Source organism: Hermetia illucens, chromosome 3, assembly GCF_905115235.1.
Source record: "Hermetia illucens chromosome 3, iHerIll2.2.curated.20191125, whole genome shotgun sequence".
NCBI lineage: Eukaryota > Metazoa > Arthropoda > Insecta > Diptera > Stratiomyidae > Hermetia > Hermetia illucens.
Genome location: NC_051851.1, coordinates 63056396 through 63080370, shown reverse-complemented (window position 1 = coordinate 63080370; position 23975 = coordinate 63056396). Strand labels below are relative to the sequence as shown.

The following is a 23975-nucleotide window of genomic DNA, read 5'->3' as shown; positions in this document are numbered from 1 at the left end:
TGACGTTGCTACCATATATTTTGTCTTGCTTTCATTGATGTGCAGCCCAAGATCTTGCCCCGATTGCCGCCTGCTCGATCTGGATGAAGGCAGTTTGTACGTCTCGGGTGGTTCTTCCCATGATGTCGATATCGGCAGCATCACGGTTCACTTGCTCGAGGGCCAGGTTAAAAAAGACGCGTGATAGGGCATCCCCTTGTCGTAGATCGTTGTTGATGTCGAATGGTCTTGAGAGTGATCCTGCTGCTTTTATCTGGCCTCGAACATTGGTCAGGGTCAGCCTAGTCAGTCTTATTAATTTCGTCGGGATACCGAATTCTCTCATGGCCGTGTACCGTGCGATCCCGCTTGTGAACGGGACAAAGGCTGAAGAAGCTTACAAATCATACCGGCTCGGGGAACAGAAACCAGGGCTCGTTTATAAAATACTTGACCCTCCACTATTTTACATTTTTTCCATGTCACGGTGCGGCATCCTCTTCTACCGCCGTTCTGACTTGTATTTGGACTAGCAATTTCCGACTAAAGAAAAACATCGCCTTCATACATTGTTATTGTCCCGATAGTAAAATGATCTCAGTGCAATCAAGTCACGTGCAGTTACGGTTAGAAAATAGATCTGGTATATTGTGCAGGCAATTTTATTTTTGGCTAGTGCCTTGGAGCTAGTGGATATTGAAAATAAATATAAATCACAACCTCGACTGCCAGCCCCGAACGCAGTAGTGATTTTAAATTGATAAGAGAGAGGCTGATATTTCTGACATAGTTAATACCTCTGTACATTTTCCTCAATAATTGATATCAAACTCCTTGAAGAAGATTGAAAAACATAACATCTGCGTTACTTCTGGTTCTTTAAAAAAAGCTACTGCAGAGCATGTAGAGGAGATCGAATTAGCCCCACATTAAAACAGTGGGCTAAAAACGCGGCGACTATCGACCTATATTTCCATCATATCCTCATCCTTGGCTGTATCTTTGGTTATCCTTATTCCGTATAGCGTGCAATTACAAGTTGATGGAGAAACAAGCGAAGCACAGCATAACGACTTAATGCGATTTAATGAATTGGAATAAACATCGCTTTGTGTGTGGATAAAGAAAATCTTTGAAGGGTGATGATGGCCTCTGTGGGCCCCGACTACATTCGTGCATTTGTAATACAATGTAATATAAACACCACCATCATCATTATATTGATCCAATTCGACTAGTGGAGCAAGGAATGATTTTACTTCATTCCATTTACTGGGAATTGTTCATTTTGGTAAATGTATAATAGTAACCAAAAAAATGAATAAGATCTTCCAAGTTTTGAACATTAAAGTAGGCTTGGGAGTATATATGAAAGAGAAATATGTATATATAATACACTTGTATAGCCAAGGACATGTTTTGTTACCTTCCATCAAATTAGTGTTAATTTTCAAATTGCCACCACTTTCCAGAGTACTGGGGAAAAGAGTTAAGAAGGAAATACTATGCGATTGGTGTCCAAAGCACTTTCCAGTGCGCTTAATCCAATGAAAGTCTTGTTTGTGCAAAATGAAGTTGCAAACAACTCGTAGCTTTTTATCGACGAAAATGCAGCTGAATCAGATCTTCACCATGACCGAATACATTCAGTGGGTTTAAGCGCAGTTTCGTTACTTTTGATAACCAACCTGTAAATTAAAAGCTACTCTGGGGGTGCTATTTTTTAAGAGAGTAAATAATTTCTTTGTTCCAAAAATCCATTGACATTAAATTACAGCGAAAGATTAAACCAGGCAAATCAGAACTGGTCCTCCAGTTAGGAAACGCACATGCATCAATCAGTTTATAACTCACAAAAGTTTTAGGATTCTAGGTGTCTTCACCTTGCATCTGGTAACACACTAGGTATTTTGGCAGATGTGGTTTTCTACTTTGCACAAGCACCAAACATTTTCCCAATATGTGTGCGGAAAATTCATTGTTTTCCCCTTAGAATCTGTCTTCAAAGTCGTCAGTCGTGCTAGGCGGCAGCATTAGTGTTATGATCCTAAGTTTCTGCTTGATGAGGTCCAAATAATATCGCAAACGCTTTGCTTCATATGTTCCCATAAACACCCCGAACTGTTGCAGTTCTGGTAAGTTCGCCCAGTATAATTTCCTGAGCTGTTCCTCTTTTTTCCGGAATATCATTATCACGAACCAGTTTTTTATTGAACAGAAGGGTTCTAGTCGATACACCGGCATTTCTACTCCTTTACAGACTAGTTTCACCACTGGTTCACTACCTTGCCTGCGGAGTCCGCCAGGATTACATCTTGTGATCAATATTTTTTTTTTTTTGTTATCGCAATTATATCAAAACCATCATATCAATATGGAAGCAGCACACGGAAAGTGACCATCACCGTTTCTCAAAAGTTTCAAACCTTCATCTACGACGTGTCGTCGGGGTATGCTGGTCTGAAACAATTAGGAATGGAGAGCTTCTTCAGCGCACAGACCGGACACCCGTGAACGAGTTGTTCAAAAGGTGGACGTGGTAGTGGATTTATCACACATTAACGAAGCGCGTCAACTTCATCGCAGGGAACGCTATGCATTGAAATTTACTATCCCAAAATAGGAGACAAGTTGTTCACCCCAAGAACACATACTACAGGTCGGTGGAAGGGTATGCAAGCGCCTCGGGAAGTTCGGGGGGGATGGCGCGTCGGTATAATTGCCCATCTAGACCTTATTATATGCGTAGCTGGTTTCAGCAGTAGCTCAATTGATCGTATGCTCGGCAGTGATTCAAATTTCTCGTCAAAACTAAATTTCGTTGCCATGATATCGGTATTAATAATAATAAACTTTTGCGAAACCATCTGATTGGATCTAGGCCTTAAAGTGTGTTAGACCGTAGTGTACCGTACTAAGAGGTGGTATGTGGTCAGCATTGCACTCGCCATAATTTTAACTCAGACGCTCATTCCAAGCTCAATCGATTGACATCCAACGTCCAGTCACGACACAAAGTTCTGTCACCAGTAACATTTGAACCGCGTCCATCCATCGCGACAGCCTAACGCTCTAACCACAAAGCCATTCAACGTTATCTCTCGTTTCCCTGCTTTACACCTTGCTGATAACCCCGGGCCTTTTGTGAAATTTGTGTGACACTCTAACTGCTATCCCGCGTTAAAGTTTCTTCTGACAACTTAGTGGGCCATAGACAATAATTGGCCATACTATTGCATTACATATCCAACGTATATATGTAGACCTGCAAATCACCAAAACGGTTGTAGCTTTCGGACGTACATCTTCTTCTAGAGTAGCTTTCAGTTTAGTTTAGTTCCTGTTGAGTTATACCGTTTATTCTGAAGGGTCTGAAGTGTTCTACCTTATGCAACACTTAGTAGTAACCGTCAGTCCCAATTGAATTCTTTGCCATAAGGTGTCCTCACATTTTGCCCCTACAGATAAATACTATTTTATAAGTGTAACTCTGGACCTTTATTCCACTGTTAGTTCGATTTTCTAAGAGTTGGTCTACTACAATACTCCTTAGTGGGGGTTATAGTACCTCACCATGAGGACAATCTTACTTTTCATTTATGGCTATAGAATCTGCTGGTGTCACCATTAATCTCATTCCCAGCCATCCAGTGTGTTTTAACACCTTGGAGATCCTCGGTTTGTTTTAGTTGGTTGAAGGGCTTAGCAGATCTAGATCGAGATCGACCAGTCTTTTCTCTTTACTAGGCAGCAGGTCTATCTAGTTGCTCACTTTTGCGTTTCCAGTCACCGTAAGCCTGATCCATTTTATCCTCTGAAGTATCCTTTTTTGATTTCTCAATGTATTCATATACTGGGGCATTGCTAAATCTGCAACTGACACAGTATTTATTATTCCTGATTACCTCTATCGATCAGCTATCCACCGTGATCATAACAAATGTTCCTTAGCCCTTTGATTCTCTTCTAAATACTCTTTGAAGCCACGTATGTAGATCTAATTTTGGGCAGCCATGAGGTTTAGCAGTTCCTCTGTTTCGATCGTTGCGGTTTTGAGAAGGTTGATTGGCACCATGTATGCTCTGAGCCATTCTGCCGTGCCCTTCGTAACGCAGTCTACTAGAACCGAATCTGATCGAAAACGTATACTGCCAAGGACAAGCTTGGCATTCCATCCCTTACACATTTGTGCGACGACAAGGTTTACGATTTTTTCCTGCTCTTGAGGAATAATCACCACCCGTCCCCTCTTCTTTGCTTCATCTGTCGAAAGCTTCAATTTATCCCGAGCCTTCTTATGGATCGTTTTCGGTTTCAGGCCTTCTTTTAAATGGTACAGAAACTAATGTGTAATATACCCATTTCTGCGTAAGAATACACTTACTGATCTCTGCCATAATTGAACTTCTGCTGGCTGGCTTCTCAAATTCTTCTTGGGTGTTATTACCTGCTTATCAGCTTTGCGGAAATATGGTTCCAATTGATACACCAGTTTACTAGAGAGGGTTTAGCTTATTTATTGTTTTTATATTTGCTTTTTTCCCTTTGTAGTAGAACTGATGTAAGTATGGGTGTCAAGAGGTCTACCGAGATGATCAGGGTCGAGATATCCAATGGCACAGATCTTCGGGGTTAGCCCCTAACGTTTATGATGGATAGTAGCCCCCCACCTTACTACCAGAAATCTCTTTGATATCGCGAAAGATTTGTTTGCCTTCTGTCTGCAATGTGACCCTAACATGAACCGGGCAATCGCAAAGGAAGTACTTGAGGGTTTGTTCCTCCTCTCTGCAACTTCGATTTGTCGAGTATGTCAAGCCTGCCGGAGTGGTCCCCTATAGGCTCCGTTCAATCGCCGTAATCCTAGTAAGCAAGTGGAGAGGCTCCGCCTAGCCAGTCTGTCGACCTGATCATTCCCCTTTATGTTCCTAGAGGAGGTGGCTTTGAACGTACCGGCCAGACTGTTCAGCGTGACAATGCTCTGCCGCGCCAGCCTAGAGAATGACGCTACTGAGTATAAAGCCTAAATTACCACCTGGCCGTCGGTCGGAATGACTATGATACACTTGTGCCTCATATTATACCCAGCCATCCACAGTTCTCCAATATCCCCACTACTTACATTTTAAATACACTGTTGAAGCTTGGAAGGTGATACGACTCGGCTACACTGTGTGCATCGGAAAATACTCTCCCTCAGACTCCATAGACCATCTTTGATCCATCGGCAAAGAATGCTGTGTTATAACCTCACAATACGTCGCTGGTTTGCTCTTGAGACCCAGTTTAGTATGCGGTTTATTACTCTGTCTGGTATCCGGCATCCAGTCACGATAACACATCCCTCTGTCACCAGTAAGATTTGAACCACGACCTTCCGCTACGACAGCCCAGCGCTCTAACCAACTTAAGCTTGGTGTTGAGATAACTGCATTTCCAGATTTGGAACAAGGCAGCGAAAGCGGATCTAGGCCTGCTAATGTTTCGGCCAAAATCCAGTTCGGTGCCACCGCCGGCAGAATCCACGATTCCTAGATATAAAAATTGATCGGCGCCTTCGATGCTCTGCAGATAGAAAGAGTGCAATGACCCGTCAGACTTTACAGGTGTTTATCATCAGCTCAACTCTACTTGCCTCTGTTTCAAAATCCAGATCCATTTAGCCAGGGTCCATGACTCGGTGAGAGAGTAAACATACGTCATCAGCGTAGTCGAGGTTTTCGAGGAAAGATTTCATCGTTCATTGAATTCCTCCACGTACTCCAGACAAGGCAGAAATAGTATCGGTGATAGGATGCAATCCTGCAGATTCCGCTTTGGAACTCAAAATCCTCTGAGATTTTACCTCGACGCAGCACGTGAAATTTTGCCCCAAGATATGTCGCTCTGGTAACAGCTATTAATTTATCCAAAATGCCCTTCCTGCATAGAGCAGGATTCATTTTCTGTTCACCCTATCGAAAGCTTTCTAGAAATCGTTGAAAAACAGCTGCAGCGAAGGTCTAAACTCCACCCACTATTCTAAAATGATCCATAGGGTGTTGAAGTGGTCAATGCAGGAGGATCCGCAGCGGAAGCCAGCCTGCTCTCTATCGATGAAGCTTTTTTTTTGTTCTTTCATGCGATCCAGGATTATTCTAATGATTATGCAACGACAGAGCACGTAGATACCCCTCCAACTGTCACACTCAAAACGCGTGCTCTTCTTTGGGATCTTAATGATTATCCCCTTCTACCACTCTCTGGGAAAGGTCACGGATTCCCAAGATTTCCGTACGAGTTGAAGTAGCACATCTGTAGTAGCTACCAGTGGGGCGATAAAGAACTCTGCGGAGAGACTGTCAAGCTACGCGACTTTATTCCGTTTGAGTGCATTGATGATCGAAATCATTTTTCTTCTGCTTGAAGAAACAGTCCGCATCTGTATGCTACGGTGACTAGCCATTTCATTTATAAGAGGAAGATCCTCATCGGATGTGAAACGGTTAAGAACCATGATAATATATCTCTACCACTTCAGTTGCTCATCATCTTGGGTGAGAAGTCCAACGTTAACCTCTTTCCCAGAACCATCGAAAGATTTGCGATCATATACAAGTTCTTTTGTGATGCGGTATACATTTTTGAAATCATTGTGTTTTCTGCTTCCCTGACCAGCGCAATAGCAAATTATTGGCGTACACTATGCTAAACTTCTCGGGATGTCGCTAGTTATTGGGGTTCGACTGCGTCATGCCTGCCATTATTCACAGCGGTCAACAGAGCTGTCAACCCCTTCCGATCATTGATTAACTTCCACGTTTCCGCAATCAGCCAGATCTTATGACGGGACGTCGCCGACGACCTGTGTAGAACCCGAGAAAGGAGCATTATTGATGGCGGCCTAGTGCTCATCGATATTCTCAAGCGGGTTACTCGCTATACCTGGCATCCGATTAGCAAGATAGCTCTCGCCATGTCGAGCGACAGCTGGATCATACAAACTATTACTACTTCCCCGCGGGTCCGGTGAGAGAAACGAAAAACGTTGTTTATTAATTTTTTTTTTTGGTTTTGGGTCAACGAAATATCCTTCATGACTATGGGAGAAATCAGAAATTTCAACTTTCGATATCTTGAAAAATAGCTGAGATATCCAAAAATGTTGTATGTTGTATTGGTTTTATTTTGGACGAGGTTTTGACATAATACCGCGGTTCCAAGGAAAACGTAATCGTACCGCATTTTTTGATAACATTTGATGATAAGGGGGGAATTAAAATTTCTCACAATGCCTTATTAACTAGTTCTTTTGAGAACATAAACAGCAAAGGGAATTTTGCCACCTTCACTTCTACCTGCTGCACCATAACATATTCTCCAAATAATAATAGCGAAAAGAAGCAAGTACTTTATTCGACAACCAGAAGTTTATTTCAAACCGAGATTGCCGCCAAAGCTGCGGGAAAACATATTTTCGATTTTACGTGCAGTTAGACAACACGTGCGACCTCACGCGATGGATATGTGAAGCAGTTCGACATTTGTAATGGCCGTCGATGGTCATCGCAATCACAAGTTGTTCTGTGATATTTTTATTTCGGTACGTAGAATTTGCACCTGAAATCAGATTGTGCATCGCGCAGACACAACCAGACGAGAACGAGGCGTTACGAAAACGACCAACTCGTTACGTTAGAAACGCGGAAATGTGTCTACTTGTTTGATAACGAACGTCTGTCGTTTGTGCCGTCGTCGTCGTCTACTTGTTTTCCGCAACGCACGGTAATAAAATAAAATGCAATAATAGTGCGGGGCGAATGACTACGACGACATCGGATAGTGTGCCTGTGCCGGAGCAAGTGTAGTTTCCCCGGAGTTTCCTGTGGCGCAAAGGACGTTGGGCAGCCTGTCGGCAGGTTCGGTTGAGTGAGTACTATCCGGTCCGGGGCTCAGGGGCCGGGATTTCGTGCCGCGTGCCTGCTCCCGGGCTCCCGTTAAATTCGGAACCAGTACGGCGCGCCGCGGCCGCACCAGCGCGTTTCCCGATCTGCATTCCTCCACCAATCGATAAATAAACTTCGCGTTTTAGTGGCGGCCGTCGCTGCCGCGACCGATCCGACCGAGCGTTTAGAATTGTTGTATTATCGAAGTTCTTATTTCATCGAAGGAATGCGAGCCCCACGATGACATCTGCACACTTGGTCGCAGCCAGCTAACTCTTGCCGGTGTTTTCGGAGCTAATAATAATACACTCACGTTCACGTTTTTATTCTTGGCCGTCTCGGTGAGCTGCAGTTGCGAGCGGGCAATAGTTGGGCCCGACGCTTGACAGCTCAGATGTCAAATGTGCAGGAAGCTGCGAGCGCTGGACCCAGCCACGGCCGGAAGAATTGGTTCTGCGGCAATGTTTTGCGGTTTGGAATGTTTACATAATGTTTGCGATAGGGCAGAGTAGGTACCTTGCGTGGCGGCTCCTCGGCGGAGTAATTGGATCTAATGTGTTTCCTAGTCTTGAGCCTATTTTTATGTAATTGCGGCGCTCTGTACCTCGTTCTCTTCATGCTAATTGTCTGCCCTAAATAAATCCAACTAGATCGCGTGCTTGGGTTGAGTAGAAAACGCACAATTTGTGTAGCCGGTCGCCGTCGGCGGCACGCAGGGGGCACAGCCAAACACCGCATTAGTCACACGCTCCTACAACATTTGCGTGTGCCGAACAACCTGAAATCCTCCCAGCTATTGACTACCCAGACCAGGTCCACAAGATTTGTTTTGAAAGGAGCTATTCCTTGGAGTCACCAATCACCGGCGACAACTGTGCACGTCCTTCGGGTGTGGCAAAAACATCCTTCTTTCGGCCCCGCTTTATGGCTGATGGCAAATGAAAAGCAGCGCGGGGACCTTTGATTGCAGTCGTTAGTTGGCCCGCTGCCAGCAGTGCATTTCTTCGGTGGCTCGCCGCCATCGAGCCGCGCTGATAGCCATTTCCATCGAGTCGGTCACGTCCAAGACGTAAAGCCTATGTCCTGTCGGTCGCGTATGAGACGAGCGGCTCTCGAGAATGTGTTCCGGGCGGGCGAGTTTTTCTCGTGGCGTATTATGATGGTGCAATAGTCCTTGATTGTCTGCTTTAAGGCCAGCGCTTGGACTCGGGGCAGACAGTGTGGTGGCTTTGGGGACAGATATGCAGCGGCGTATCGATTGTCGGCTTCCGGCTTTTGTGACTGGGCAATTTTCGAGCGAGCTAATGGTAATGAAACCTAATTTCAGACGGTCAGCTGATGGATTAGGGTGCGATTTTGATTGGACTCCGGGACGCATCGCTATTTTTTATTCCTTCCCTTGCGGGGCTATTCCGATGCAAATATATGCACTTGAGTTTTGCATTCGGAAGTTAGTGTCCTACTTTGGAGGCGTCCATTCATTATTTACATTGATGGGTTCTGAGTCTATTGTAAATTTAAATTTACGTACGATGTGCCGTTCTGATTATAGGAGGCCGTGAAATTAAGTTTAATTTACATAGGACACAGGCGTAATTTCGCAGACCATTGTCACTTCTTTATATCAAAGAATTAGCAACGACTTACAAGAACAGTTAATTCGGCGGCGCTTTTATTGGTTTTAAGACTTTTTAAACCTTGAAATTATCTTAAATATGCATTTTCATGCCACTTGCGTAGATACGAATTCAGAAGTTCGTAAAACAGTATCAACCGCTGCATACGAATATGAGATATTACATAGTTTTTTCTAAGCATTGAGGTGGAAATCCTAAAGGATGTTGCTGTCCAAGTGGCAGTAGTGCTTGGGATCCACATTCTCAAAAAGCACTGACACTTATCTGCCCATATCCCACGGGATCACAATGAAGTATTATTACGCACGAAAGGCTTTGATTTACACGACCATGTTGAGGTTACGCGTCATTCGAACTTTTTCTCTCCTCCACGAACTACGGAAACTGGGATATGATGTGCTCCTGGTGCTCGGGGATTAAGGCCCCTTCGCTACAGTCACGAAACTTATCCAAGTCGAAGCGACGCAAATACGTCCTAAAACCAGTCTGTCCTCTGCTGCTCACCTTCACTGGGTTCACACTACGTTCTCTAATGCTTCCGCTCAGACACGATTTGCATATGGCAGAATTGATTTCGCCGATTCGGTGATAAGGGGTCTGTGACTATATTTTGGTTTGCCGATATTAACCCTTGCTCGCCGCCGAACAGCACTTTCCAATGAATGTCGCCTTCTGAGCCACGTCCGTGACCATTGCCATTATCGTATCGACCATGGAATGAACTTGTCGAGCTACCCGTGATCTCAATGTACCGGAGTAGCTTGTTCTATGTCATCCTTTCCAACTTCTTCCCCATAGTGTTTAAAAGACAGATGGGGGATATAATGATGACACGACAGGTGGTCTTTGGGGCTTTGGTAGCAGAGCTAACTTCCGCTGGGCGAGAAATGCTCCTAGTACACCATGCACAATTCAAATGTGTTTGTGAAACACTCAGGTCTGGCCTTAGCTCGGGACCTCGTTCAATCCTAGAGACTTTTTACCTCCAATACGTACGCAGTTCCCACTTAGTTTATCGAGGATAACTTTAGTAATCGAGAAAACGTTCTGTTGAACTGGTGGGTGAGATCCACTCTCCGTTTGCTGCGAGGAGGGGTTTCAATTATACTCAACAGGGACTACGAACACATCATTCGCTCATTTTTCCCAGCGTACTTGTTCAACTTTGTGGGCAGTGCCCAAGCATCAAGGCTTGTAGCAGTCTAGTAGGATTTTCCGTATGGCTATTTTAAGGTTGTGCGAATGGGTTATGGCTGTCTTAAGGTTGCGCGGATAGCAACGGCGGTCGCTGTTCAAAATTCTTTGGTGAAGGCTGGATATGTCGGATGCCAATCAACTTTTGTGTTACGGTACAAACGCTGTTGAGGCATTATTATGTCGCATGTCTCCATAGACAACAGTTGCACCATCTATTCATCGACTTTAAAGCCGCCTATGATAGCATAGCCAGGATAAAACTGTACACGGCCATGAGAGAATTCGGTATCCCGACGAAACTAATAAGACTGACCCTGACCAATGTGCGAGGTCAGATAAAAGCAGCAGGATCACTCTCAAGCCCATTCGACATCAACAACGGTCTACGACAAGGGGATACCCTATTATGCGTCCTCTTTAACCTGGCCCTCGAGAAAGTGATCCGTGATGCTGATGTAAATGCAAGAGGTACGATCCTCTTTAAGTCAACCCAACTATTGGCCTATGTTGACGATATCGACATCATGGGAAGAACGACCCGAGACGTACAAACTGCCTTCATCCAGATCGAGCAAGGGGTAATTGGCTCGAGATCTTGGGCTGCACATCAATGAAGGCAAGACAAAATATATGGTGGCAACGTCAGCACCGAAAAACGAACCAGCCAACTACATCAAACCGCACTGGTCAGACGGGAAGAATAAAGATTGGAGAATACAACTTTGAGACCGTTGACAATTTCTCCTATCTAGGGTCGTGAATCACAACTGATAACAGCTATGATGATGAAATCCGCGCACGGTTGTTGTCAGCCAACAGAGCCTATTTCAGCTTACAAAAACTGTTCCGCTCGAAACGTCTCACCATAGGGTCAAAGCTCTTACTGTACAAGACTATGATCTTGCCAGCCCTCATGTATTCCTCGGAAACTTTGGTTCTTAGCGAGAAAAATTGCGAACTCTTTGCCACGTTCGAGAGAAGAATCCTCCGAAGAATTTTTAGCCCCCTACATAAGGATGGACGATTCCGTAGCTTACACAATGACGAAATCTATGAGGGATACCATGACCGTCCCGTTGTGGATAAAATCCGGCTCAATAGGTTACGGTGGGCGGGTCACTTAATCCGTATGGTTGAGGATGATCCCATCCGGAAAGTCTATAAGGGCAATATCCAATATCTATGGTAGAAAAAGAAGACGAGGTAGACCCTGTCTAAGATGGAGTGATGGCGCAGGCCAGGACGCCAGACAGCTTTTAGGGATATCGAATTCGTGGACCTCGGCGCAAAACCTGGATGTCTGGTCTGGTGGTGGCTATGAGTGCAGCGCTCACTCATCCGTCAGACCGTCCTTCTCACAGATAAGGTACCGAGGTATGTCAGATTGCCAATTGAGCCTTACTTTCTACTTCTCGCAGGTTATCGCACATCCAACGTGGGCTAGCACGTTGCCTAGCTCCGCAAATGTTTGGACGAGAACTTCGGATATCAGATAATATATAATAAAGACGTTCAAATAGAACGTCTTTATTTTAATCATCGATTCTGGTCACGTTCAACTTGCTGTACTGTCAAACAGATTACGATTCAACAGGTTCGAAACAAATTATCTTTGACGAAACAATCTTGTCGTAAAATTTGGTATTATTGGTATATTTGAACGACAGTTTTGTTATTCTACCCTTGAGGGTTTGCTCTGTAATCAGAAAGATTCACTATCGGTATTCTATCGCCAATCATCACAAAGCTTGATTGGATAGGATAAATATAAACACGAGATATAGATTTTCCTTGATATTCTATGAATATACGTTTTGTTTGCATGGAGGGTGGCACAAAGGCATTGATGGTATTGGGAGAGATGAAATGCACCCTAACCACCATTTGTGGGACAGGAGCATGGAATCAGAAAAATCGCAGCTATGAGAACCAATCGGTATTTCGTCTAGACCTGCTATAGTGAGGAACTCCAGATTTTGTTTCGAGATTAACCAATTTGATATCCTTAAAACCTGTCTGCGGTATTAGTCTATGCAACCACTCCATCTGAGGCAACGTCTGATACCTCTCTTTTTTTTCTATCATATCTTATTGATTGGATTGGAAGTGATCCGCCCCTCGCAACCCATTTGCTCAGATTTTATCCATAAATATACCATTGAGGAAACAACAAACTCTCAACAGATTATCTCCTTATCCGGCGATTGGTGGACGACGAATGGTGGAAAGGACATAAAATAACATAACATAAGAGGCTGTAGTATGAAGCAACATAACCTAATCCTACATAAGGTGTTTAGCCAGGAACTCGCGGATTAGTAGTGCGTTGTGGCAAGGCGCTTTCTTGTGATTCTCATGAAAACTGAGCATGCTTACAATCCTAGTTTGCTTCTAGGTGGCGGAGAAGTCTTTCTTCTTGCTTTAAACCCCTTTTGCATTCGGGCTCGGTTTCCCGCGTATCCTGCACTATTTTCAAACAGCCGTTTTCGCTCAATCGTTTGTAACTTTGGCACAAACTTTGCTGAATCCAACACTGATTATGGCTTAGTTTGAATGTTCTCTGATTATTATCTGAAAATTCTGGAGGGTAAGGACGGTTTACTCTATCGCTCATCATTCTTGGATGCTTTGGGGCAGAACGTGCTACTCTGGAAACAGATGAGCGATCAGGTTTAGAGTAATTGTACAATTCCTTTATCAGCGAGGTTCCCACTACTTCATTTTCAACAATTTAATTAAACCCCCCAAGCTGTAAACAAAAATTTGTAAAAATAACGATTATCGGCTTTTTCTCCCTTTCTGTACATGGAGGCGATCAAGTGGTGGTCATGAAAATTTGAGCATGCCTACAATATGTACCCACACAAGGTTACCGATCCTCGTCCCAAGGCTTTGCTCAATGATAGCTTTAGGCTCCAGTTCGTTATTTCGAACACCCTTGTGCGTTGAAGTTAAATAAAACTGATTTCTGATGGCCAATGAGAAAAGTAGATTTGGAGATGCCATGCCTTTGCAAGCTTCTAAATTGTCGATTAAAATAACAACTGAAGAAGGGGTGATTCTCGAAATATCGATAAATGCGTATTAAAATAAAATGGTAGCGAAAAAGAAAAATATTCAAATCATGTCAATTCAAATGACAACTTTTTGAAGATCTTAAATGATGTTTCGCCAAAAGTGAAGAGTAAATACTCCTCCGACAAAGGGACCATAACAGTCAAAGAGATGGACACCATAATTCACAAGCGATTGCATCCAGAATAGGCTTTTGATAGAACCATATGGCGAAACTGATCGCGACGCATCGACCCAGCTTGTGAATGGGACAAAGGTTGAAGAAAAAGAAGATTAAGAGCCCTTCCACAATTCTGCTACATTCTGTTGCAATTGACTGAGGGCGTGTTGTTGAGATTTGGTAGGAATGTAATCTGGTTTGATTTGATGAAAAAAGTTTCCAAAAGCTCTGAAGCAGTGGGTGTATCTGTTTTCAATTGCGAGGTTTGAGTAAATATTCTAAAAAAATATTTTAACTTAAGCACTTACGGGATGGTTTTATGGCTTTATGCGAATTTGATTTTATGGTTTCAATAATATTGAAACGAGCTCCATGAACTAACATTTTAAATTTTGGAAACAGGAATCCATATATCTACATCACATTGCCCGCAATGGTGCGTTTCATAAAGGTGAAGCCACAAGCGAATGGAGGAAACATAGTTTTATCAATTCTTAATATATGTAGTTCTTTCGGAATGACTCCGCCACGAGTTTTATACCTAGAAAATGTTCAGTTCACAAGATAATTCTCTTAAGTTATAACGTCGATTTTGAGGCCGTTTTTGATGGTTGACGGTTATCTCTGAATTTTCATACACTTGCGTTTTGTACAAAACGGAGTCCCCGTAAGTCCTATACAAGGTTTGCTGCAATTTCCCACATGATGTACCATTTTTTCCACCAAGTGTGGTTTTGTGGGGTATCAAATGAAAGGTCTCGACTAGCACTTTCCGAAACCGATATTAGTTTTGACATTCATTGCAAAGGGAGGAGAGGTCGAAAGGGGGCTGTTACTTAAATAAAATGTTTAAATAAAGTTAAGAATAGTATATTACCATTTTTATTACAGATATTTTTTTTAGAAATTTACTGGGGGATTTGATGGGGAACTAAGTTTGAAAGGAATCCCAGACCAATCTCGGCTGATTTGTGTGTGACTATAAAGTGTCGTATATTGACTTAATGGCCTAGATCTTTTAGTGTTCGAGATAATCGATCCTTTACGTTGAAGTTGGAAACTATTATCCATCGTTCTCGTTTCCTGAAAATTCTTCTTCCTAAATAATCTTTCTGATTGTTTTAGTGAAATTATTTTTTTATTTATTTTGTTAAGATGACAATATCGCGAGCATACACTTTGGAATTTACTTATAAAAATACATGTGCGTGTGACATCGTATTGATATAACTTTGCCAAATTTACCTTTGGGCGATATCTATTGAGACATCCCCACGTACTTCCACACAATGCAGTAGTCCATCATAGTTTTGGCAAACGATATTTTGAATAGCATATTTTTTCATGAAAAAAAATATATAGTTTTCTATACATACGGGTTCAAAGCCATGCGGGTCCCTATTATTCTATTTTTTTATTAAAGCTGTTATTCCAATAACTCAGGAAATCACTGGGCCAGGGGCAATTGTTTCTTCCCTTTTTCTCATCAGGTCTGGTACCTATTTACATAGCCCCTGCAACTATCAGTATTTCGTTACTTCAGTTCCAGATACCTCCTATGTTCGTTATTGTTATAGGGGTCAGTGATGGCTTGATATCCTAGATGGTGATTTGAAAATCTCTTGAAATCTCGGACAAAACCTACGATAGAGAAAAGTCTCGAATTCATTGTCCGCTACTGAACAGTACAAAGGCTAAATAATAAGAGGCACACATGAGGAACCTGATTGCCAACCAAGTCGAAAATTGTAACGAAGTTATATGCCTGTCATCAAGTTGCCGTTGCTCGTTCAAGATGCGTTGGTTGTAAGAAAATGAAAAGTTTTGTTAGTTGGCGGATAGCCTCAGGTTGGCAAACAAGTTGCATAGTCTGGCGGTGGCTTAGATCTCCAGTATAGTAAAACAATAGCAACAATCACTCATCACACGATCTTCATCTGCTGATTGGCTATCAAGTTGCTTTGTGTAGGGTGTCTTTAAGAAAAAAATGCAACTCATTAGACGCTATCTCACCTCTGCCCTGGGTGCAGCGTGATTGAAGTGACTACAAGGTGGTATCCCTTATTTAAACTAAAAAAACTGACATATGCATAAATTATATAATTACAAAACCGCCAAATAAAAATTCAGTCCTGAAGCCTCGTTTTTACATAAAAATTCTTTTCGTTGAGGTTGACATTGCTTATGAATGCCGCGTGTCTGGTCTGGTCTGGGGTTTCTTGAGCCGCATCTTTTCTAGAGACAACATTTCTGGGGAATTTAAGTTTAATTGAATAACATAACAAAACTAATATCAAAGAGTCATTTAAATACGAGAATGGTAATGAACTCGTTCGCTGCTTGGCCTGTCTGCAGATACCTCAAACATCATCATCATCAACGGCGCAACAAACGGTATCTGGTCTGGCCACCAATTAGATATCCCCAAAAGCTGTGTGGCGTCCTGGCGTACGCCATCGCTCCATCTTAGGCAGGGTCTGCCGCGTCTTCTTTTTCTACCATAGATATTAATTAAAAGATTAGATTAAGTGATCCGCCCACCGTAACCTGTTGAGCCGGATTTTATCCACAACCGGACGGTCATGGTTTCGCTCATAGATTTCGTCATTGTGTAGGCTACGGAATCGTCCATCCTCATGTAGGGGGCCAAAAATTCTTCGGAGGATTCTTCTCGCGAACGCGGCCAAGAGTTCGCAATTTTTCTTGCTAAGAACCCAAGTTTCCGAGGAATACATGAGGACTGACAAGATCATAGTCTTGTACAGTAAGAGCTTTGACCCTATGGTGAGACGTTTCGAGCGGAACAGTCTTTGTAAGCTGAAGTAGGCTCTGTTGGCTGACAACAACCGTGCGCGGATTTCAACATCGTAGCTATTATCGGTTGTGATTTTCGACCCTAGATAGGAGAAATTGTCAACGGTCTCAAAGTTGTATTCTCCTATCTTTATTCTTCCTGTTTGACCAGTGCGGTTTGATGTTGGTTGGTTGGTTTTCGGTGCTGACGTTGCCACCATATATTTACCTCAACGCCAGGATTAAATTGAAGTTGTGCTGCACGAATGTTCTCCTTGTCCTGCTTTATGGGAACAACACATGGTCCCATGGATATTGATTGCCATTGCTGTTCGAAAGCTTTAAATCTTCGTCAGTACCTATTTCCATCTGGTCATCGGGGTACTCTGACCAAACACAAAAAAGAATAGCTTTGCCACACTGATGGGTTGATTAGACAGCGGACATGTCTGAAAAAAGGCAACATCGCGTTGCTGGCTATGCGTAGCATTGGGATATAGTATCCCAGAATGATCGACGAGTGATTTGCCTCAGAAACATGCTTATTTGCCCGATTTGGATTGATTTTGAGGATTTGTGTAAAACAAAAACTTTGTTAAACTCGGTCTGTCTGACTGTCACACACTCTTTTCCCAGAAACTGTTATACCAATTGACCCAAAATTTAGAACTGTAAACGACAGGCATACCGCGAGTAACATTGTTCTACATTGTGATGAGGTTGTTCTTTTTTCACCGAACACAGGCGTGAGGGGTATCAAATGAAAACTCGATTGGTACTCTTCTAAGCCTGTTTAAATTCTCATATTAACTATAAAGGGGGGAAGTGCAGGGACTAGACAGTTGTTATATATTTCACGGGCCATTCTTAAAAATTCAAAATCTCTTCCATACTGATTACTATAGTTTTGGGAAATTTACTGGAAACACTCCTAAAGTTCATCCTAGAATCATTGAATTTTGCAGTAAGCAGTTCAGCACTCAGATATTTTTACGAAAGGAATACACAAAGCTGTTTATTCCTGGTTTAAATTGAAGGCAAGGCATGACTATTTTATATGTCGCACATATCTATATTCCTGAAACTAGATGCTTTTTTGTTCGATACGTTTCGGAACCCATAGTAGGAGTGTAAGCTTCTCCAGAAGAGAGCTACACCTATACAATATATGATAGTTATTAAAATTTGTGTGGCTACTACACTACATATTTTGCCGCAACACAAACTGTCAACATTATTATGCTTATGATCTAATACTTTGAACCGTTTGACACTTTACATCGAGGTAACTTTATTCAGGAGTGCACGAGCCGTGGTTTAGGCAATCTCAACTGCTCTGCTTTTTCTCTTACTTCCTTTTTCGTCGTCAAAATGCATTGAGTACAATGTTGATGGTGCTCCCGCCTTCTACAGAAGAACTATTAGTATTAGAACAGTAAATATTATATATTCGGGCATTTTCTGTAAGTAATATCCGGTCCATCTCATCGTACTTCCGAATAAACCAATTTCGCATATGTCTGATAAGGTGTGCACTCCATTTGCCCTCCGATTCCCTCTCCCAACACTGCTTTCATTCTTCACGAGCGACTGTATCCTTATCCTCCTAGCTTTTTCTGAGTTATGTAGATCTCCATTCCGTAGCGTCGGGAGAGATCGAAATTACTTCTGCCATCAGTAAATAGTACCGTAGGCGAACGCTACTTGCGAAGATCCACGCAGTTCACTTTATACTAGGTGCTAGCTTGCTAAGGGCACTAGCCTTCACTTTAGAACCGCAGGGAAGAACGGGCTTAAATCCGGTCATTACGACGCACTTGTGTTGCCCATCAGCCAGCTAATTGCAAACAATCCCACTGCAGCCTTGCCTGCGGTATGTCCAATCTGCTTGAAGAAGCTAATCTTCGTGTCTACTTAGCCGCCGATTTGAATTCAACCCTGATTTCGATAACTCAGGAAGGATTGGAAATCCTCTTTTTAATTGTGACGACCATTTTCTCCAGAGCTAAGGAGAATTCATGTTTAGCCATCCATCTGCCGACTGGTCATTCCAGCGTACACTGGGCTTGTTCAAACAGCGACTAGTGATGTAACATCATCAACGCATCTGATTAGGTACGACTCGTCAGGTATCTTGGGTCGCAGCAGACCATTATATGAGGCGTTCTAAAGATCTGAGTCAAGAGTAAATCACTGGGCCGCCCCTATATAAGAGTTAAGAGCGTTCCTTACGTCCTCGTGACAGTGACGTTTGTTTTCCTGAACTCGACTGACGGTTTGGAAAACTTCGCATCAAATGTGGATATCCCCGTTTAAAACCACATTGTTTTGACGGTAGGTCTCCCGCAGTATGAATTGTCAGTTAAATTTAGCTAGATACGTTTTTCGATCAGCATCCCCACTCTGTCCAACATATTGAGAGGGCGTTACGCTAACAGCTTTTGAAGGTCTCCCCTGCCCTTTCTTTATCGGCAAAAGTCTTGCAACCTTTGGAGGGAAGAAACATCCGCTGCAAATCATGCGTTGAGCGCACTGAGTTGTAAGTCCTTTTGCTTCCTTCCCTCGTTCTAGTTTTTTGTTTTTGAGAATGAGCAGCCTATTCTTTGTATCCTAATTAAGAGTATAGAAAATAAACTTACGATCGCCTGGTAAATTTTGTGACTGCATGTGGAATCGAGGTCATTGCACTTACACTGGACTTCTTTGGTTATTTGTTCCGCTCTGAAGGGGAGGGGGCAAATGGCTTTCGAAATACTGTATATATGGTAATTCAGTAAGAGAGCTCCAGATAAAAGGGAAGTTTCTTTCACCAATTTGAAGGTTTGAGATGGGTTAACAAATCAACTTACAACTTAACGGTGAAACATGGAAAATGATAAGAAATCCTTTTATTTCGCCACACAATAAGTGGTTATGTCTTCAATCGATGACAATACTAGTTTTATCGAATCAACTTCGCTTTCATTTGTGAAGCCACCTTCATTTGATTATATATGTATTATATTAATTTGATGTGCTTGATTGTTTCGCATAAGAGCTCCGATTTCCCACTACAATTATAATGCAAAGCCCAGAGATTCACTTTAGGTTTGAAAAGAGCTTTTCGTGGAAAGATTCTACCACTTGTATTGGAGATTTTGCTGGGGCATAACTGTTGCAATGTGCTCAATTTAAATAGGAATCTCGATAACAGTAATCTGTGGCGGGCTCCAAAGTGTTTCTTCTAGATGTTATAGGTTTAAATCCAACATTTTTCCTTAGCCTCACTAAAAACCAAATTCTACGTTGAGTAGAACAGTGCCTTGTTAAGTGTCACGATGTTGTTTAAATTTTTCCAAGTTGGTGCATTCTAGAGACCTTATATATCCTCTTAAGGAGCTTGCACAAATTCCGGAAATCAATTATTAGGAAATTCCATCTATGTGTTCTGCAAACATCTACCCTCGATACAATCAAATCTAAGATGGGACATTTAAAAGTGCTGGGAATTTTTCTAAGTAATACAAGACGATTTGGATCTATCTTCTTCCTTTCTCTATAGTCGACTTAGCGCTGTATTTCTTCGATATCATTCTCAAGCAAATGCTCTCGTATCTCAAAGACTCATCAGGAATATGATTTACGAAATGTGTAACTTATTAACCATTCACTGAATTTGTTAATTAAATTGGTTTCTCAGAAGACATTTCCTATGTTAGGTTGGATTTCGTTTATCTAAATGGTAAAAGTCATAAAAAGTCATTTTTACTAAACGTTTCCATTCCATTGACGATATTCCAATTTCAATTATCGAGTGCAAACGTCTCTCGTAATTTATTTCAATCCTCAGAGCATCAAATCGTCCCAACATCGTACATTGCATTTCCCTAAGCTCATTATTTTCTTGCCCCATATTCATAATTGTTATTGATCTTATGTCTATATCAACTTAAATGTCTTACCCCACCTACTGACCATCATAATTCTCAACTTTGGAAATTTTCACAGAGTCTACATTTTACAATCGCACGTACTGCACCCAGATTTGTGTGCTAAGTTGCACCAGCACGATGAACGAAACGTAGACACTGTTAGCCAGTAGAGTAAACGGATAAGTATATACTCTCATTTTTTTGAAAACATCGTCAAAAATAATGAGACTACTTTCATAAAACGAGCTCTATCTGCTCTTCCCACGTCCCAGGAGCAATTCAATCCAAAAATATTATCTTCATTTTCTTCGCACCCTCTTCTTGCTTGGATCAAGGATTTCTGCTCGTATTCATCACTCCTTTGCTTCGCTCGTGGATGATACAATGACTCCTGTAAACTGCAATAAGTTTCCTCGCCTGCAGCGAGCACTGAACGATAATCCTTTAATCGACCTTGCGTTTGGTTTCAAAGCTTCTCTTCCTTTTCATCATCATATCTAGCGACAAATGTACATCCTGTGTGTAGAATCTAAGGATCTATCGAAGCGATGTCGAAATCGTCCTGTAATAGATGATTATATATTCTACATAGGGCTGTTGTCCAGCAGTCGCCGATTCCTTTAAACTCATTATGACACTGACGAGCGCACACAAATCGAAAGGTCGATATTACCTATTGACCCAATAATAGACTCTAGTCGTGTTCACCCTCCCGGTACGGATTCCTTTCTTCGACCGTATTCTCGTCCGCATTCACGTCCTCTCCCCATCAGTCGAGCCACCACCACATCACCTCACCACCCTAGAGTCAGTCTGTTATGTTGCAACGCACCCTCATCGCCTTGTGATCGACGTAGTGGTAGTTGTAGTCGTCGTCAAAAGTCGTATTTGCACGCCTTGAATTAAAATTGCAATTTTTGCATTCCGAAGCAGAAGCGAAGTCGTTGGTGGTGATTCTGTTCGTTGGCGGCGTGTGTTATTTTAACATTCCAACCCTAGAGTTTATGGTGTAAAAGTTCAATGAAGGAATGGATTGTAAATATTATGAGAATGCCATGCGCCACTTGGAGGGGTTGATTTGGAAAAGCTTTTGAATTGAGGGTAGGAGTCAAACTTGGTTTTGTGACTCTTATGAGCTGTTATTTGCGCATCTAGGTGGGCATATTTTAGAAACTTTTTGTGACAGTTGAATCGTGCTCTTGTTATTATACTGTTTCCGTATAAAATTTAACACTTAAATCGCCACCTATGGGGTGACTGAAGAATACAAGTAAAGTGAATTTAGGTTCGGAAAATGGAATGGATATTTCCTTTTCTTTGCAAGGCAAAAATTGATAGCTTGATTCTAGCTAAGAGCAGTAATACCCGGCAGGATGGAAATTTCTGCAGTTTGTTGCATTTCGTAGTTGGAGTTTTAATTCCTGATTTCATTACACTTCAGTCTGCTTCAATAGAATTTTTATTGATCGTGATCGATGGCGCCATGTTAGTTTAAAAAAGGCGCGAGGCCTTCAGACCACCATCCAACGCATCCAGCCACCGTTGTTCCAGCCAACCTTTTAGTCGCTTACCATCGACTTCGATGTTCAGACCAATCTTAGCAAGTGAATTATCGTTAGCGTGATTTACATGACCATACTATCGAAGACGCCTTTCGCAATTTTTTTATGATCGGTGCAGCCCCATATCGATCGCGGATATCCTCATTTCGGATGTAACCCAGGCGCGCTACTAGTCCAACGCAACATTTTTGTTTCCATTACAACAAGACGGCGTTCATTGTCTTTTATAGTCGGCCAACACTAACGACCATAGAAGACGATAGACCGAACGACATTGCGCTAAATATTAGATTTGAGACGCTCGTTGATACGTCAATCACAAAAAACGCCCGTTGTGGAACGTCACTTCATCTAGGTTGAGCTAATGTGTGAGACAAATTCATAACATAGTTCTCCATCGGCTGATAGCTTTGATCCGAGATATTTAAATCGCTCAGTTCTGCGCAGTTCACGGTGATCATTCCATTTTTGGACAAGTTGCTCCGAAAACAACATCTGCATAAAGCAGTCTATAAGACGATGGATGTTGTATGCCTCATGTGACAGTGTTCATAACTAGAGTAAAGCGGAGTGGTATGAAAGCGCTTCCTTGATAAACACCGACAGAGACACGAAGTGATTTTGATACAGCCGCCACACTTCGAACTTTACTTTTCGGATCGTGGCATGGCAATTAAACCCAGTGCACTTCTTCTGGCACTATGTGTTGTCGTAGAGAATACCAGATGAGTTCGGGTGGCACATGGTCAAACGCTTTCTCCAGATCTAGAAATGCAATATAAAGAGGGCAATGTTTCTTACGGTGTTCTTTCATGGGTAACCGCGCAGCGTGTATTGCGTCAGTACGTAACTACGTAACTACGTCGTAGTTCTTGACAAACCCGGCTTGATTTACGGTTATTTGAACGCTTTTGCGAATACGGTTAAGAATGCGTTCAAAAATCTTCATGGTATGGTATTTTTCATATTGGAACAATGGTACTTTCTTACCTTTCTTGACTTGGGTCCCAGGTCTTCGCTTTTCAGAACTCAGATGCGATGTCGTCGGTTCCTGTTACTTTCCCTAATTTCATTCGTTTTATGGCTTCCCCGACTTCAGTGGCGCAGACAGGTGGAATTGCTCCAAATGTCGACAATGCTTGTGTAAGTGGGCGATGAACAAATTTTTCCGTTGAAATCTGCTCAAAATATTCTCACCATATATCCGTCACGGCTCGTCGGTCGGCAAGCAAAGTACCGTTCTTGTTATTAACGCAACAGAAGTGCTGGATATCCTGTGTGCGTTTCTGTCGGCTTTTGACAAGTCAATACAGATCTTTCTCACCATTCCGAGTGTCCAGTTTATCATATATGGAGATCATGGTAATGGACCGCTCGGGTGACAGCGATCGCTTTCTTTGTTTCCCGATTGGCATTCGCCAATTGGCCAACGTTTTATCGTTGAGAAACTTGTAGTAGAGGCTTTTCTTTTCACGGACCTTCATTTGGACAGGTATTTTGGTTGAGAAACCGCTTACCTGGATTGGTGACCTCGAGGGTTGTAGGTGTCTTGTTTTACCCTTTGTCCTTCAAATCGGATTACAGGGTTAGTTTATTAAGCTTATCACTTTGCCGGATTCATAAATCATATTTTTAGTAAAAATTATTTAACTTGAAACCAATGTACTACTACTACGAAGTTTCTGGATACGCACATATCGGTCAGTCAGATGAAATGAATTGAAAATTGAAAAAAT

At 42.3% G+C, this 23975-nt stretch overlaps 1 protein-coding gene across 3 annotated transcripts in view; it reads left to right on the top strand.

Annotated features, from left to right (window-relative positions):
* Positions 1-7485: 7485 nt before the first annotated feature.
* The window catches only part of LOC119653268 (cytoplasmic polyadenylation element-binding protein 2), a 575423-nt gene continuing 558933 nt past the window's right edge, over positions 7486-23975 (top strand). The window contains exon 1 of one of the 3 annotated variants that reach the window (XR_005249669.1): positions 7486-7743. The gene's annotated coding sequence lies outside the window, so the exon portion shown is untranslated. The remainder of the gene's footprint in view (positions 7744-23975) is intronic. The other 2 variants (XM_038057890.1, XM_038057889.1) reach the window with 2 other exon arrangements.